An 18,200-nucleotide genomic window follows, 5' to 3' on the forward strand; every position below is an offset into this window, starting at 1 on the left:
TAAGCTGTTGCATCTGACCCCTCCTACAACCAAAAAAGAGGCACAATGCATGGTTGGCCTCTTCAGATTTTGGAGACAAAATACTCCCCATTTGAATGTGCTACTCTGGCCCATTTACCGAGTGACCAGAAAACCTGCTAGTTTTGAGTGGGGACCAGAACAAGAGAAGGCTCTGTTACAGGTCCAGGCTGCTGTGTAAGCTGCTCTGCCACTTGGGCCATATACCCCAGTAGATCCAATGGTGCTGGAAGTGTCAGTGGCAAATAGGAATGCTGTCTGGAGCCTTTGGCAGGCGCCTATAGGAAGATCACAATGCACACCCTTAGGATTTTGGAGCAAAGCCTTACCATACATTGCAGATAACTACTCTCCTTTTGAGAAACAACTTTTAAACTGCTACTGGGCCTTAGTAGAGACTGAACGCTTAACCTTGGGCCACCAAGTTACCATGAGACTTGAGTTGCCTACCATGAGCTGGGTGTTGTCTGATCCACCAAGCCATAAAGTTGGGTGAGCACAGCAACACACCATAATAAAATGGAAATGGTATATACGAGATAGGGCCAGAGCAGGTACTGAAGACACATGAGGAAGTAGCCCATATGACTATGTCCCACACTCTAGCCTCATTACCTTTTCTTTACCAGACTAGAACTAGGGCCTCTTGGGGAGTCCCTTATAGTCAGTTGACTGAGGAAGAGAAAACTCAGGCCTGGTTTACAGATGGTTCTGCATTATATGCAGGAACCAGCTGGAAGTGGATAACTGCAGCATTACAACCTCATTCTGGGATGTCTTTAAAGACAGTGGTGAGGGGAAATCCTCCCGGTGGGCAGAACTTCAAGCAGTACACCTGGTTGTTCATTTTGTGTGGAAGGAAAACTGGCCAGAGGTGCATTTGTATACTGACTCCTGGGCTGTTGCTAATGGTTTGGCTGGATGATCAGGGACTCAGAAGGAGCATGATTGGAAAATTGGTGACAAAGAGATTGTAGAAGAGGTGTGTGGATAGACTATTCTGAGTGGACAAAGAATTAGAAAATATTTGTTTCCCATGTGAATGTGCACCTGAGGGTGACTTCAGCAGAGGAAAGTTTTAATAATCAAGTGGATAACATGACCTGTCCTGTGGTGCAAGTCATCCTCTTTCCTCAACCACTCTTGCCATTGCCCAATGGGCTTATGAACAAAGTGGTCATGGTGATAGGGATGGAGGTTATGCATGGGTTCAGCAACATGGACTTCTACTCACCAAGGCCTACCTGGCTATGGTCACTGCTGAATGCTCAATATGCCAGCAGCAGAGAACATCCACACTCAGTCCTGGATTTGGCATCATTCTCTGAGGTGATCAGCCTGCTACCTGATGGCAGGTTGATTACAGTGGACCACTTCAATCATGGAAAGGGCAGCGATTTGTTCTAATTGGAATAGACACATATTCCAGGTATGGGTTTCTGCTTCTGCAAAAACTGCCATACATGGACTTACAGAATGCCTTATCCACCATCTTGGTACTCCATGCAGCATTGCTTCTCATCAAGGAACCCACTTCATAGCAAGTCGAAGTGTGGGAATGGGCACTTGCTCATGGAATTCTGTGGTCTTACAATGTTCTCCATTATCCAGAAGCAGCTGAGTTGACAGAATGGTGTGATGGCCTTTTGAAGACCCAATTATAGTGCCAACCAGGTGGTAATTCTTTGCAGGGCTGGGAAAATGTTCTCCAGGAGGGTGTGTGTACTCTGAATCAGCATCCACTCTATGGTGCTGTTTCTCTTGTAGCCAGGATTCATGGGTTCAGGAATCAAGGGGTGGAAATGGGAGGACACCACTCATCATCACCCCTAGTGATCCACTAGGATAATTTTTGCTTCCTGTCCCTGAAACCTTAAGCTCTGCTGATCTACAGGTCTTAGTTCCAAAAGGAGGAGTATTTGCTCCAGGATACACAACAGTGATTCCATTGAACTGGAAATTAAGACCACCATCTGGCCACTTTGGGCTTCTCATGCCACTGAATCAACAGGAACATAAGGGAATTATTGTTCTGTCTGTGGTGACTGATCCTGACTATCAAGGGGAAATAAGACTGCAACTACAAAATGGAGGAAAAGAAGAGTTTTCCTGGAATACAGGAAATCCCCTAGGGCATCTCTTAGTGCTACCATGCCCTGTGATTAAAGTCAATAGAAAACTGCAACAACCCAATCCAGGCAGGGCTACCAATAGCCCAGAGAATTCAGGAATGAAGGTCTGGATCACCTTATCTTGCAAAGAACCATGCCAGCTGAAGTTCTTGCTGAGGGTAAAGGGAATATGGAATGGGTAGAAGAAGAAGGTTGTGATAAATATGAACTATGACCATGTGATTGGTTATAGAAATGAAGACTGTGATTGTATAAATATTTCCTCCCTGTTTTGTTATGAGTATGTTTGTGATGGTACATAAGCAAATATCTTATTTTTCTGTTATCATATGACATAAATTGTATTGTTCATGTTATAGTATTTAAGTCATAGGATATGAAATTCAAGTGTGAATAGGACTTGCACCCTATTCTAGAGAGATGTGCATTTTCAGTTGTACACAAGACAGTTGAGTATTGTTAGGTGAAACATATGTTTGTTATTGTGTTCTGCATGGAAATTAAGTGTTTCAAGATGATGTGTATAACTGCCAAATTGACAACAGGTGGTGATGGTTAGGTTTGAGTGTCAACTTGGCCAAACGACTGTGCCCAGTTGTCTGATGAGATAAGTGCTGGCCTGACCTTTGCTGCAAGGAAATTTCCTGGCCGGTTGATTAACTTGTCAATCGATTGCATCTGTGACTGATTACATCCGAAGCTTCCCACAATGAGATTATTCAATCATTTGAAGTTGTTTTTTTTTTTTTTTTTTAAGGAAGAAGAGTGACTGTCTCACTGCTTCTTCAATGAGTGAGCCTCTCCTGTGGAGTTCATCCAGACCCTTCAATGGAGTCACCACCCTCAGAGATTGCCCTCCAGATTTTGGGCTCTTCCATTTCCATGGTCTTGTGAGATACCTTTATATATCTCATGTTTACAGATCTCTCCTATCAGTCTGTTTCCCCAGAGAACCCTGACTAATACAGTGAGAATCTCTTTGAAGTTCTTGTAGGAACCAAATAAAATATGGAGTTGATGAACACAGGAACTAAAATGAAATATTTCCTAGATGGTTTCAACAGCAGATTGGAGCTGGTAGAAGAAAGAATCAGTGAACTCAAAGATGAGAGCATTGAAATTAGTCAAGCTGAGGAGCAGAAAGAAAAAAGAATAAAAAACAATCAACAGCACTTAAGAGAAATATAGGACTCCATCAAGTGTAACAATATATGAATTGTTGAGACCCAGAAGAAGAAAGAGAGAAAGGGGTAGAAGGAATATTCAAAGAAAAATTTCCAAACTTAATGAAAGATATGAATGTGCACATTCAAAAAGCCAAACAAACCCAAGACAGGATAAACTCACAGAGAACCATACCCAGACACACAGTAGTCAGATTGTTAATGCAAACGGCAAAGAGAATTCTCAAAGTTGCAAGAGAAAAGTAATGAATTAAGTACAAGGAATCCCAAAAAGATTTAAGTGTTGAATTCTCATCAGAAATCACAGTGCAAGAAGGGATTTGGACTAAATATTTAAAATGCAGAAAGGAAATAATTGCTAACCAATAATTTTACATCTGGCAAGGCTTTGTTTAAAAAATGAGAAAGAGGTTAAGACATACCCAGGTAAAGAAAAGCTAAGGGAGTTCATCACCACTAGACCCACCTTACAAGAAATTCTAAAGGGAGTTCTTCAGAGTGAAAGGAAAGAATATGAGACAGAAGTTCAGAGAAGTACAAAAAATACAGATCTTCAGTGAAGGTAACCAAATGAGTAATTATAAGTGCCAGTACTGTTGTATTGTATTATTTGGTATGTAACCCCATTTCTTCTTACAGGTGCTACATAAAATGCAAATGCATAAAAAGTCATTATCAATCTATGGTTTTGGGCATACAGTGGTCAAAGACATACTTTGTAACAAGTACCCAAAATAGGTGAGCAGACTGAGGAGTACAGGAAAAGTGTTTGTATGCTATTGAAAGCAAGTTGATATTAAATCAAATATGATTGCCATAGAAAAAATCAATATTTATCCTTACTATTTAAGATGACATTTGACATTTTTAACTTCACCTATTTAACTTGTAGAAAATGCTGGTAAGGAACACATTATAGTTGGTGCAAGGCTTTCTAACAGGTCGTGACCTAGTGTTTATAAAACACAGACCTGGTACATCCCCTTCACATTTCTGAAGACAAACTAAGATACAAAGAAACCATAAGATTTGTTCAGGGTCTCACTGCTAGTCCTAGGAGGCCAGCCCTGTGAAGTTCTAATATACTATACCACTGTTATGATGGAAATGCAGTAGAAATTAATTACTGGTAACAGACAAGAGAGTGATTTTTGAGGAAGAATGAACAGGACAAAGTAACTGACCCTGAATAATCAGTCATTTGAGGCTTTGTTCCTGGATAATCTGCTAAATATATTTGCTATAGATTACAGGCATTTAAAAAAGGAACTATCTTGCAAGAATCCTAATGAGTTCATACTGAGGTTAAGAGGGCAGAGATATAGTAAAATTCCCCAAAATAGACAGTAAGAGCTGAAAGAGTAAGTATACAAATGAAAAAACATGTAAAGCCACAGTGGTCAAAACAGCATGGCACTGACACAAAGATAGAAGTACTGACCAATGAGAGTGCAGAAATAGATCACTAAATCTATGGTCAACTGATCTTCAACAAGGCCCCTAAATCCCTGAATTGGGACAAAATAGTCTTTTCAATAAATGGGAATGGGAAAACTGGATATCAATAGCTAGAAGAGTGAAAGAGGACCCTTCCCTTACACCCTCAAGTGGATCAAATTAACTCAAAGTGGATCAAGCACCTAAATATAGAACTAGTATCATAAAGCTCCTAGAAGAAAATATAGGGAAGCATCTTCAAGACCTAGGATGTAGCTTCCTAAACTTTACACCCAAAGCACAAGCAACAAAAGAAAAAAATAAATAAGTGGGACTGCCTCAAAATCAAATGCTTTTGTGCCTCAAAAGACTTTGTCAAAAAGAAGAGGCAGCCAACTCAACAGGAGAAAATATTTGGAAATCACATATCAGAGAAAGGTTTGGTATCCCATATACATAAAGCAATCATACAACTTAATAACAAAAAAACAAATGACCCAATTATAAAATGGGCTATAGATATGACTCAGCATTTTTATGAAGAGTAAATACAGATGGCTCAAAAACTCATGAAGAGATGCTCATTTTCAATGGCTATAAGGGCAGATCAAGACTACAATGAGATACGACTTCATACCTATAAGAATGGCTGCTAATAAATGAACAGGAAACCACAAATGTTGGAGAGGATGTGGAGAAACTGGGACACTTATGCACTGCTGGCAGGAATGTATAATGAATAGTACGTCAGCTTGGCGGTTCCTTAGGAAACTAAATACTGAGTTGCCCTATGACCCAGCAATAGCACTACTCATATATACCCAGAAGAGCTGAAAGCAGTGACACAAACATGTATTTGCACACCGATGTTCACAGCAGCATTATTCACAATTGCCAAAAGATGGAAACAATCAAAGTGCCCATCAACAGACAAATGTATTAACAATATATAGTATATCCATATGATGGAATATTTTGCAGCAGTAAGACAAAATGACATCCTGAAATGCGTGACAAGATGGGTGAGCCTTGAGGACATAGTGCTGAGTGAAATAAGCCAGTCACAAAGGAGAGATACTACATGATTCCACTTTTTTTATTAATTAAAGAAAAAAAAGAAATTAACACAACATTTAGAAATCATTCCATTCTACATATGCAATCAGTAATTCTTTTTTTTTATTAATTAACGGAAAAAAAGAAATTAACCCAACATTTAGAAATCATACCATTCTACATATGCAATCAGTAATTCTTAACATCATCACATAGATGCATGATCATCGTTTCTTAGTATATTTGCATCGGTTTAGAAGAACTAGCAACACAACCGAAAAAGATATAGAATGTTAACATAGAGAAAAAAATAAAAGTAATAGTAGTAAAAACAAAACAAAACAAAACAAAAACCTATAGCTCAGATGCAGCTTCATTCAGTGTTTTAACATGATTACTTTACAATTAGGTATTATTGTGCTGTTCATTTTTGAGTTTTTGTAACTAGTCCTGTTGCACAGTCTGTATCCCTTCAGCTCCAATTACCCATTATCTTACCCTGTTTCTAACTCCTGATGGTCTCTGTTACCAATGACATATTCCAAGTTTATTCTCGAATGTCTATTCACATCATTGGGACCATACAGTATTTGTCTTTTAGTTTTTGGCTACACTCACACACCATAATGTTCTCTAGGTCCATCCATGTTATTACATGCTTCATAAGTTTATCCTGTCTTAAAGCTGCATAATATTCCACTGTATGTATATACCACAGTTTGTTTAGCCACTCGTCTGTTATGGACATTTGGTTGTTTCCATCTCTTTGCAATTGTAAATAACGCTGCTATAAACATTGGTGTGCAAATGTCCGTTTGTGTCTTTGCCTTTAATTCCTTTGAGTAGATTCCCAGCAATGGTATTGCTGGGTCGTATGGCAATTCTATATTCAGCTTTTTGAGGAACCTCCAAACTGCCTTCCACAGTGGTTGCACCATTTGACATTCCCACCAACGGTGGATAAGTGTGCCTCTTTCTCCGCATCCTCTCCAGCACTTGTCATTTTCTGTTTTCTTGATAATGGCCATTCTGGTGGGTGTGAGATGATATCTCATTGTGGTTTTGATTTGCATTTCTCTAATGGCCAGGGACATTGAGCGTCTCTTCATGTGCTTTTTGGCCATTTGTATTTCCTCTTCTGAGAGGTGTCTGTTCAAGTCTTTTTCCCATTTTGTAATTGGGTTGGCTGTCTTTTTGTTGTTGAGTTGAACAATCTCTTTATAAATTCTGGATACTAGACCTTTATCTGATATGTTGTTTCCAAATATTGCCTCCCATTGTGTAGGCTGTCTTTCTACTTTCTTGATGAAGTTCTTTGATGCACAAAAGTGTTTAATTTTGAGGAGCTCCCATTTATTTATTTCTTTCTTCAGTGCTCTTGCTTTAGGTTTAAGGTCCATAAAACCGCCTCCAATTGTAAGATTCATAAGATATCTCCCTACATTTTCCTCTAACTGTTTTATGGTCTTAGACCTAATGTTTAGATCTTTGATCCATTTTGAGTTAACTTTTGTATAGGGTGTGAGATATGGGTCCTCTTTCATTCTTTTGCATATGGATATCCAATTCTCTAGGCACCATTTATTGAAGAGACTGTTCTGTCCCAGGTGAGTTGGCTTGACTGCCTTATCAAAGATCAAATGTCCATAGATGAGAGGGTCTATATCTGAGCACTCTATTTGATTCCATTGGTCGATATATCTATCTTTATGCCAATACCATGCTGTTTTGACCACTGGGGCTTCATAATATGCCTTAAAGTCAGGCAGTGTGAGACCTCCAGCTTTGTTTTTTTCCTCAAGATACTTTTAGCATTCGGGGCACCCTGCCCTTCCAGATAAATTTGCTTATTGGTTTTTCTATTTCTGAAAAATAAGTTGTTGGGATTTTGATTGGTATTGCATTGAATCTGTAAATCAATTCAGGTAGGACTGACATCTTAACTATATTTAGTCTTCCAGTCCATGAACACGGTATGCCCTTCCATCTATTTAGGTCTTCTGTGATTTCTTTTAACAGTTTTTTGTAGTTTTCTTTGTATAGGTTTTTTGTCTCTTTAGTTAAATTTATTCCTAGATATTTTATTCTTTTAGTTGCAATTGTAAATGGGATTCGTTTCTTGATTTCCCCCTCAGCTTGTTCATTGCTAGTGTATAGAAATGCTACAGATTTTTGAATGTTGATCTTGTAACCTGCTACTTTGCTGTACTCATTTATTAGCTCTAGTAGTTTTGTTGTGGATTTTTCCGGGTTTTCGACGTATAGTATCATATCGTCTGCAAACAGTGGTAGTTTTACTTCTTCCTTTCCAATTTTGATGCCTTGTATTTCTTTTTCTTGTCTAATTGCTCTGGCTAGAACCTCCAACACGATGTTGAATAATAGTGGTGATAATGGACATCCTTGTCTTGTTCCTGATCTTACGGGGAAAGTTTTCAATTTTTCCCCATTGAGGATGATATTAGCTGTGGGTTTTTCATATATTCCCTCTATCATTTTAAGGAAGTTCCCTAGTATTCCTATCTTTTGAAATGTTTTCAACAGGAAAGGATGTTGAATCTTGTCAAATGCCTTCTCTGCATCAATTGAGATGATCATGTGATTTTTCTGCTTTGATTTGTTGATATGGTGTATTACATTAATTGATTTTCTTATGTTGAAGCATCCTTGCATACCTGGGATGAATCCTACTTGGTCATGATGTATAATTCTTTTAATGTGTTGTTGGATTCGATTTGCTAGAATTTTGTTGAGGATTTTTTGCATCTATATTCATTAGAGAGATTGGTTTGTAGTTTTCTTTTTTTGTAATATCTTTGCCTGGTTTTGGTATGAGGGTGATGTTGGCTTCATAGAATGAATTAGGTAGCTTTCCCTCCACTTCGATTTTTTGAAGAGTTTGAGGAGAGTTGGTACTAATTCTTTCTGGAATGTTTGATAGAATTCACATGTGAAGCCGTCTGGTCCTGGACTTTTCTTTTTAGGAAGCTTTTGAATGACTGATTCAATTTCTTTACTTGTGATTGGTTTGTTGAGGTCATCTATGTCTTCTTGAGTCAAAGTTGGTTGTTCATGTCTTTCCAGGAACCCATCCATTTCATCTAAGTTGTTGTATTTATTAGCATAAAGTTGTTCATAGTATCCTGTTATTACCTACTTTATTTCTGTGAGGTCAGTGGTTATGTCTCCTCTTCCATTTCTGATCTTATTTATTTGCATCCTCTCTCTTCTTCTTTTTGTCAATCTTGCTAAGGGCCCATCAATCGCATTGATTTTCTCATAGAACCAACTTCTGGTCTTATTGATTTTCTCTATTGTTTTCATGTTTTCAATTTCATTTATTTCTGCTCTAATCTTTGTTATTTCTTTCCTTTTGCTTCCTTTGGGGTTAGTCTGCTGTTCTTTCTCCAGTTCTTCCAAGTGTACAGTTAATTCCTGAATTTTTGCCTTTTCTTCTTTTCTGATATAGGCATTTAGGGCAATAAATTTCCCTCTTAGCACTGCCTTTGCTGCGTCCCATAGGTTTTGATATGTTGTGTTTTTGTTTTCATTCGCCTCGAGATATTTACTAATTTCTCTTGCAATTTCTTCCTTGACCCACTCGTTGTTTAAGAGTGTGTTGTTGAGCCTCCACGTATTTTTGAATTTTCTGGCACTCCGCCTATTATTGATTTCCAACTTCATTCCTTTATGATCCGAGAACGTGTTGTGTATGATTTAAATCTTTTTAAATTTGTTAAGACTTGCTTTGTGACCCAGCATATGGTCTATCTTTGAGAATGATCCATGAGCACTTGAGAAAAAGGTGTATCCTGCTGTTGTGGGATGTAATGTCCTATAAATGTCTGTTAAGTCTAGCTCATTTATAGTAATATTCAGATTCTCTATTTCTTTATTGATCCTCTGTCTAGATGTTCTGTCCATTGATGAGAGTGGTGAATTGAAGTCACCAACTATTATGGTATATGTGTCTATTTCCCTTTTCAGTGTTTGCAGTGTATTCCTCACGTATTTTGGGGCATTCTGGTTTGGTGCATAAATATTTATGATTGTTATGTCTTCTTATTTAATTGTTCCTTTTATTAGTATATAGTGTCCTTCTTTGTCTCTTTTAACTGTTTTACATTTGAAGTCTAATTTGTTGGATGTTAGTATAGCTACTCCTGCTCTTTTCTGGCTGTTATTTGTATGAAATATCTTTTCCAAACCTTTCACTTTCAACCTATGTTTATCTTTGGGTCTAAGATGTGTGTCCTGTAGACAGCATATAGAAGGATCCTGTTTTTTAATCCATTCTGCCAGTCTATGTCTTTTGATTGGGGAATTCAGTCCATTAACATTTAGTGTTATTACTGTTTAGATAATATTTTCCTCTAACATTTTGCCTTTTGTATTATATATATCATATCTGATTTTCCTTCTTTCTACACTCTTCTCCATACCTCTCTCTTCTGTCTTTTCGTATCTGACTCTAGTGCTCCCTTTAGTATTTCTTGCAGAGCTGGTCTCTTGGTCACAAATTCTCTTAGTGACTTTTTGTCTATAAATGTTTTAATTTCTCCCTCATTTTTGAAGGACAATTTTGCTGGATATAGGAGTCTTGGTTGGCAGTTTTTCTCTTTTAGTAATTTAAATATATTCTCCCACTCTCTTCTAGCTTCCATGGTTTCTGCTGAGAAATCTACACATAGTCTTATTGGGTTTCCCTTGTATGTGATGGATTGCTTTTTTCTTGCTGCTTTCAAGATCCTCTCTTTCTCTTTGGCCTCTGACATTCTAACTAGTAAGTGTCTTGGAGAACGCCTATTTGGGTCTGATCTCTTTGGGGTGTGCTGCACTTCTTGGATCTGTAATTTTAGGTCTTTCATAAGAGTTGGGAAATTTTCAGTGATAATTTCTTCCATTAGTTTTTCTCCTCCTTTTCCCTTCTCTTCTCCTTCCGGGACACCCACAACATGTATATTTGTGTGCTTCATACTGTCATTCAGTTCCCTGATCCCCTGTTCAAATTTTTCCATTCTTTTCCCTATAGTTTGTGTTTCTTTTTGGAATTCAGATGTTCCATCCTCCAATTCACTAATTCTAGCTTCTGTCTCTTTAAATCTACCATTGTAGGTATCCATTGTTTTTTCCATCTTTTCTACTTTGTCCTTCACTCCCATAAGTTCTGTGATTTGTTTTTTCAGTTTTTCTATTTCTTCTTTTTTTTCAGCCCATGTCTTCTTCATGTCCTCCCTCAATTTATTGATTTGGTTTTTGAAGAGGTTTTCCATTTCTGTTTGTATATTCAGCATTAGTTGTCTCAGCTCCTGTATCTCATTTGAACTATTGGTTTGTTCCTTTGACTGGGCCATATCTTCAATTTTCCGAGCGTGATCCGTTATCTTCTGCTGGCATCTGGGCATTTAATCAGATTTCCCTGGGTGTGGGACCCAGTAGGTTGAAAGATTTTCTGTGAAATCTCTGGGCTGTTTTTCTTATCCTGCCCAGTAGGTGATGCTCGTGGCACTCGTCTGTCTGCGGGTCCCACCAGTAAAAGATGCTGTGGCTCCTTTAACTTTGGAAAACTCTCGCTGTAGGGGAGGGTTGCCAGCTGAAGCAGCTTGGGGGAGTGCCAATCTGAATCTCTCAGCCGGCCCGGGAATCCGTGTGTGGGGAGGGTCACCAGCCTCCGCGGCTTGGGGATGCGCCTGTCCAAATTTCCCAGCCGGCCCTGGGCGCCAAGCATGGTGGGGGGGGGTGCCAACCTCTGCAGCTTGGGGGAGCGCCTGTCCAAATTTCCCAGCCAGCCTGGGGTGCCAAGCATGGCAGGGAGGGCACCGGCCGCTGCGGCTTGGGGGAGTGCCTATCCACCGTTCCCAGCCAGACTGGGAAGCCATGTGTTTGGATAGGACCCCGGTCGCCGGTCTCCACGGCTTGGGGGATCTCTGATCCAATTCTCCCAGCTGGTTCAGAGGGCCGCGCGTGGTGGGGGTGTTCCAGCCGCCACGGCTTGAGGGGATCGCCTGTCCAATTCTCCCAGCCGGCCCGGGAAGGAGGGAGGGAGGGACTCCAGTCGCCTGCTGCCCTGGCCCAGGGAAGTGCGTACCCCTCAGTAATCTCACCGCAGCGGGTTCTCCCAGCCAGTCAGCCTTTCTAGAATGGGGTACGCTGTCTTTTTGGTCTCTGTCGTGGCTCTGGGAGCTGTTCTGTACCGTTTCTACTTCCCTAGTAGCTATTCTGGAGGAGGAACTAAGACTCGCGCGTCTTACTAAGCTGCCATCTTCTCCGGAAGTCCTGATTCCACTTTTATGATCATGGTGAAGGTAAAATCAAGGCTTATAATACAGAATATAGGGGACCTAGAGATGGCAGCTAGAGATGGGTGAACAGTTAGCGAATGAGTTTGAACTTAATTGTAAGGGAATAGATAGAAGTAAAGGTGGCTTGCTCATGGGTCTATAAGTAATATTACCCTATTGAAGGTGAACATGATTGAAAGGGTTGTATAGACCCATGTGTCCCATTGATTAACACTACAAATGCAAAAAAGTTTTTTCATGAACTACTGCAAAGGCATGAATCTTGTACAAAGAGTGTATAATTTCAGGGTACAGGGGTGTAACTGCTATTGCATGCTATGGGCTACGTTCAACAGGAAAACATCAACAGTACCACAGCAATACCAGGAGCAAGTAATGGGGGATAAGTATAGGGATAAGTAATATCAGACAAGAGTTAAGGGGAAGTTTGGACTTTCTATTTGGTGAGTGTGTGTTTATTGGTTATCTTTCTCTTGGGAACAAAGAAATTATCTAAAATTCAGAGTGTTGATGGACTGTTGACTTGGGATGTTATACACGAGGCCAAAAAGATAGAAGTGGCTGAAAAATGCACTGACTGAGAAGTAGACCTGCATATGTATACATATGATCTAATATTGTGCTGTTACCAAAAGGAACTAAGTTGTGAGGCATGCAATGTTGTGAATGAATTTGTGAGACATTTGGTGAGGCAAAATAAGCCAGAAACAAAAAAACAGATTTTGTATGGTCTATTTAGAAAGTACTTATAAGAAAACTGGGGCCTAGATTGTAAGCTCTTATAGCAGTCACATTTAGTCTGGAGTGTTAACTGTATTTCTGGATTTTGAGAGGTTGTTATACATATGTTAAACCTGGTATTTAGAGATAAGAATGAAACTGATCAGGTCAGGATTAAGGTAATTCATAATACAGGGCTAAGGAAGACATTGTCTGTATTTTAGAATTCCATCTGCTCTTTGAGACCAAAGGAAGAAAGGTTTATTTCATCTAGAACCTAAATTTTCTGTAGCACTTAATACAACTCAACCTGCCTGGATAGATCTATTAAACAATTCAAACACAGGGATCCCAGAACAAGAATGAAGGCTTTTAATCCTGTATAACTTAATATAATGCCTAGATACAACCCAGAGTATATTAATTAAATAATCAAAAGCCTTGGCAAAGTCCCTTGAGGGATGGGAGAAAAAATATGGAACTATTAAACTTTACCACTGAGGAAACCCCTGATACTGTGTCAAATATTAGGGACACCTAAATCAATAGGCCAAGCCCTTGATCTTGAGGCTTGCTCTTGTGAAGCTTATGTATATAGTGGAAAAGCTTAGCCTACCTGTAGGTATGCCTAAGAGTCACTTCTGGAGGAACTCTTTTGTTGCTCAGATGTGGCCCCTCTCTCTCAAAGCCCAACTCTGCAAATGAAATAATTGCTCTCCCCCCTTACATGGGACATGATATCTAGGGGTGAAAGTCTCCATGGTGGCATGGGAGATGACTCCCAGTCTGTGGCACCCTGGGATACACAATGACATCCTGACCAAAAGGTGGAAAAGAAGCATAACAAACAAAGTATCAGTGGCTGAGAGAGTTCAAATAGTGTCAAGAGACTACTCTGGAGGTCACTCTTAATGCAAGCTTCAGTTAGATATTGTTACCTATCATAGTTTACTGTGCCACTCTGAATCTTTTGTGTACCCCAGAAAAGCCTTGCCCTTTAATTCTCATTCACTATTTCTGGGTAGGATCTTTTTGATTGTTTCCATGGAGATGTGAACCCAATTGTGGGTGGTAAATTTTGATTAGATGGTTGCCATGGAGCTAAGTCTACATGCATTCAAGGTGGGGTTGCTTACTGGAGCCCTTTAAGAGAGAACCATTTTGGAAAAATCCTTAGAGCCACCAGAACCGACAAAGTCAACAGAATAGATAGAGCCCTGGTGAAGCCATTGAAGAATCCTGGAGAGACAGCTAGCAGATGTGATTGTGTGCCTTTCCAGCTGAAAGAGAAATCCTGAACATCATCAGCTTTCTTGAACCAAGGTATGTTTCCCTGGATGCCTTTGTTTAGACATTTTTATAGCCTTGCCTTAATTTGGACATTTTCATGGTCTTAGAATTGTAAACTTGCAACTTGATAAATTCTCGTTTTTAAAAGTCATTCCATTTCTGGTATATCACATTCCGGCAAGTTTTATGGACTAGTCCACTTGCCAAACCCCAACCAAAACCATTCCTGCCAATCCTAAAGAACACCTAGGGTGTTATATAAGATTCTACAAAGGTTCCACACACTAGGGTAACTTTTCAGAAACTCACAACCTCCGCATAGGTCCCTAGACCAGATAAGTCCTGAAATGCAGGGCCAGCTTCTCCAGAATATCAACTAGTTCCATCCTCTTATCCTGTATTATCGACAGCCCCTTCCAACATGAAAAATTTAGAATGGGCATAGCCCAAATACCCCTAGAGAGGAGGAGAAGGATCAAAGGTGATGGTGGAGTTATACAGAGAAGGTAGGGTGACTGCTGTATCATATTGATATTTTTTTAGTCTCCTGTTTCTGGGAGCAGCTAGTTGTAAAAACCTAAAAATGTGGAATTGTAACCTATACCAAACTCTGAAATCTGTTCTACAGCTAATTGTGATATGCTTTGAAATTTATTGCTTTTTTGTATATATGTTATTTTTCACAAGAAAGAAAAAAAAGTAGATTGTGATGATAAATGCACAGCTATATGATGAAAAAAATTAAAAATTACCCCCCACCAAAAAAACCCCCATCTATTTGGAAATGATTCAAGGTCTTCCACCTAATAAATGTGTATTGAATACCTTTCCTATTCATGTCCCTATTATAGGTGCTGGGGATTCAAAGATAAGGTAAACCAAGTCCCTGTGCATGAGATGCTCTTACTAAAATTTTGGCAAGAGTAATGTACTTGCTTGGAAGAAAACCTGTCTTGTTGCTAAAACTTTAGTAATATTCATTTTCAAAACCTTTACAGTTTTTCATCTACTACAGTTTGATCTAATACTTTACACTGGACTTTATATCAACTCGCATTTTTTTTCTCCAGTAATAATGCACTTGTATGTACATGTGTGCTTGTATGTGTATATTTGCAGTTTCTTTCCTTCTCACATAAACCAGTTTTCTCCAAGGTGGTGAGTTGCCTCTTACCGGAGTACCTCTGAAAAGAAACAGCTCTGTCAGAGGATTGAGCAGCTGGGAGGATAGCACCTCTGTTATTTTCGTACTGATACATTTTAGTACAAATGGCTAAAATGCAATCTGAAAATAGTCACACATGGCAGACAAACTCCACAAACCTGGCTAGCATTTAGACTGTTATATTTATGGGCTGAGTTCTTTCTAGGGGCTTCCCTGCCTTTAATGCTAACGATGGTGACTTTCACTGACCATTTGAAGGGGGAAAAAGGGTGCCAAATCCAAGGCCCAGGCCTTGCAGACATTGATAAAAATTTACAGCAGAACCTGAAGAGAGGCCAGAATCCTTAATACCAGATCCATTCAGGCTGTTTTCCTTCTTATCCTTAGACTTTTATCCTTAGGGAAAGTAAAACAGAGAGAAACGGGCCATCATGGAATCAGAAATTATTTCATTAGCAGTGGTTATATGTAATTTGTGTTCTGGGTTTTATTCTATGTTCAGAGATTTTTGTTATCTTGAACTTTTTAAGCCTATGTGACCTTGGAAACTATAAAGTAATTTACTGATTCTGTTATCAACTTTCCTTATCAATCTTCCAGTCCCTTGGAGAAATTTTCTAGCCATTGGTATTTTCAACTAGGAGATGCTTATTTGTGCTTCTTCTCAGATCATTCCATGGGTCACTCTTGCTAACGATCATCTTGGCGTCATATTAAGGTTGCATTAAGTGTCTTTAACTAATGACTTAAGTATACCCTTGGCTACCCAGCATACTTAAAAAGGGCATCCCAAATAATCTGTAAGCATGAGACGGAGGGTAAAAAAGGAAGAAGGAGAGAGGTAGGAGGGAAAGGAAAAGTAACAGTTCAGGAAAACAGGATATTTTGAAGGTACTATTTTGATAAGATTGTATCATAAACATTTTGCATGTGTTGGTAATGAGCAGCAAATATTTAAATCCTCCACCATACCTGAGAGTTACTTCATCTTGGAAAAATTGAAACACACTCAAGAATGAGATTAGAGATGGATTAGATGGTTCTAATGAGGTTCAGCTATATCGCGAAGAGATCTGCTGTAAAAATACTTCATTTAAATTTTTGGTGTTTTTCTATTAAAGAAGTTTTAGGTTTACAGAAAAATCATGCATAAAATATAGAGCTCCCATTTAACATGTATTAATAACACTTTGCATTGGTGTAGTATTTGTTATAATTCATAAAATAACATTTTAATAATTGTACTATTAACTATAATCCATTGTTTATAATAATGTTCACTGTGCTATATAGCCTTATGTGAGTTTTTTTCTGGGGGGGTGCATAATCTTGGAATTGAACCTGGGTCTCCTGCATGAAAGGCGAGCATTCTACCACCAAACCAGCACTTAGTATAGGCCTATGTTTTTTTAAAAAATTGTGTTCTATAACATACATGCAACCTAAACTTTCTCTTTTTAACCCCATTCAAATATATAATTCAGTGCTGTTAATTACATTCATAATGTTTTGCTGCTATCACTACTATATATTACCAAAAACTTCATGATCAACAGAAATAAAAACTTTACAATTTAAGCATTAACTCCCCATTCCTTACCCCCACTCATTCCCTATTTACTGGTAGTCTAGATTCTGACACTATGAATTTATTTATTCTAATTATTTCATATCAGTGAGAGCACATAGTATTTGTCCATTTGTGTCAGGCTTATTTCACTCAGCATAATGTTCTTCAAGGTTCTTCCATATGGTTGAATGTGTTAGAATTTCATTCAAAACATGGCTGAATAACATTCCATTGTCCAACGTTTATAGTGGTGTCATTCAAAATTGCCAAAAGATGGAAGTAACCCAAATGCCCATCAAACAATGAATGGATAGATCACATATGCATAGTTTTGTTTTTTGGGGGGTTCATGGTCAGGGAATTGAACCCATGTCTCCCCATGCAAGGTGAGTGTTCTACCACTGAATGACCTGTGCACCCCACATCTAGATTTTTAATACAAGTTTTACTGAGTTTTTAAATGCTGCATCAAAATGCTGTACATCAAAAAGACTAAATCTAAATCTGTTTCAGAATACATTTTGAGACAAAATGGTCAACTTCAAGAAACTTGCAATGTAATGTGCTATGGTTCTCAGATGGGGCAATTTTTCTCCCCAGGGGATATTTGGCAATATCTGGAGACATTTTTGATGGTTGCTATTGGGGCGGAAGATGGTTGCTACTGGCATCTAGTGGGTGAGATCAGAGATGTTATTAGACATACTACAATGCACAGGAGAACCACTGTACTCTCACAACAAGGAATATCTGGTACAAAATGTCAATAAGTGAGCAATCCTGAGCTAAAGTCATAAAGGCTAGAGGGCTAAGAAAGTGGCTGATGTTTCTGAGAAAGTATAAGTATAAAAACAGAAGAAAGAGCAGCACAGATAGATTTATAAATCTTTATCTTAAAGACTTCTTTTGTGCTCCTTTTAGATGTCTGTATACAATAAACAATTCATCTTATCTCAGCAAGTCCCCTATTAAATTCCCATCTATCACCTGGTCCTGATCCTGCCCTAGTGAGCCTACATCTGGGAATTTATCTTGTGGAAATAATCTAAAGGAAAGACACATCATATGCATGTTCTTTGCAAGATTATTTATAACCTTAATTCTAACCCTACTGCAAGGTAAATTGATTTGGAGGTCATAATGAAGCACTCAAGAGAAAATGTAGCATCTGCAAACAGAACTGAAATTCAGAAGAGATGTCTAAGCAGGTGATATAAATTTGGAGTATTAATGTTGACCTCAGATTCCACATATTTCTTTCTCTGAAAGAAATTTAATCTTCAATTTCTTACCTCTCTGGCTGGCAGGAAATTCAACCTCAGTTAT

At 38.7% G+C, this 18,200-nt stretch overlaps 1 long non-coding RNA gene across 1 annotated transcript in view; it reads right to left on the reverse strand.

Annotated features, from left to right (window-relative positions):
• Positions 1–18,200, reverse strand: part of LOC143676341 (uncharacterized) — a 136,844-nt gene that overhangs the window by 63,081 nt on the left and 55,563 nt on the right. The window lies entirely within an intron of this gene.

This window comes from Tamandua tetradactyla, chromosome 3 (assembly GCF_023851605.1).
Source record: "Tamandua tetradactyla isolate mTamTet1 chromosome 3, mTamTet1.pri, whole genome shotgun sequence".
In the NCBI taxonomy this organism is placed as follows: Eukaryota; Metazoa; Chordata; class Mammalia; order Pilosa; family Myrmecophagidae; genus Tamandua; species Tamandua tetradactyla.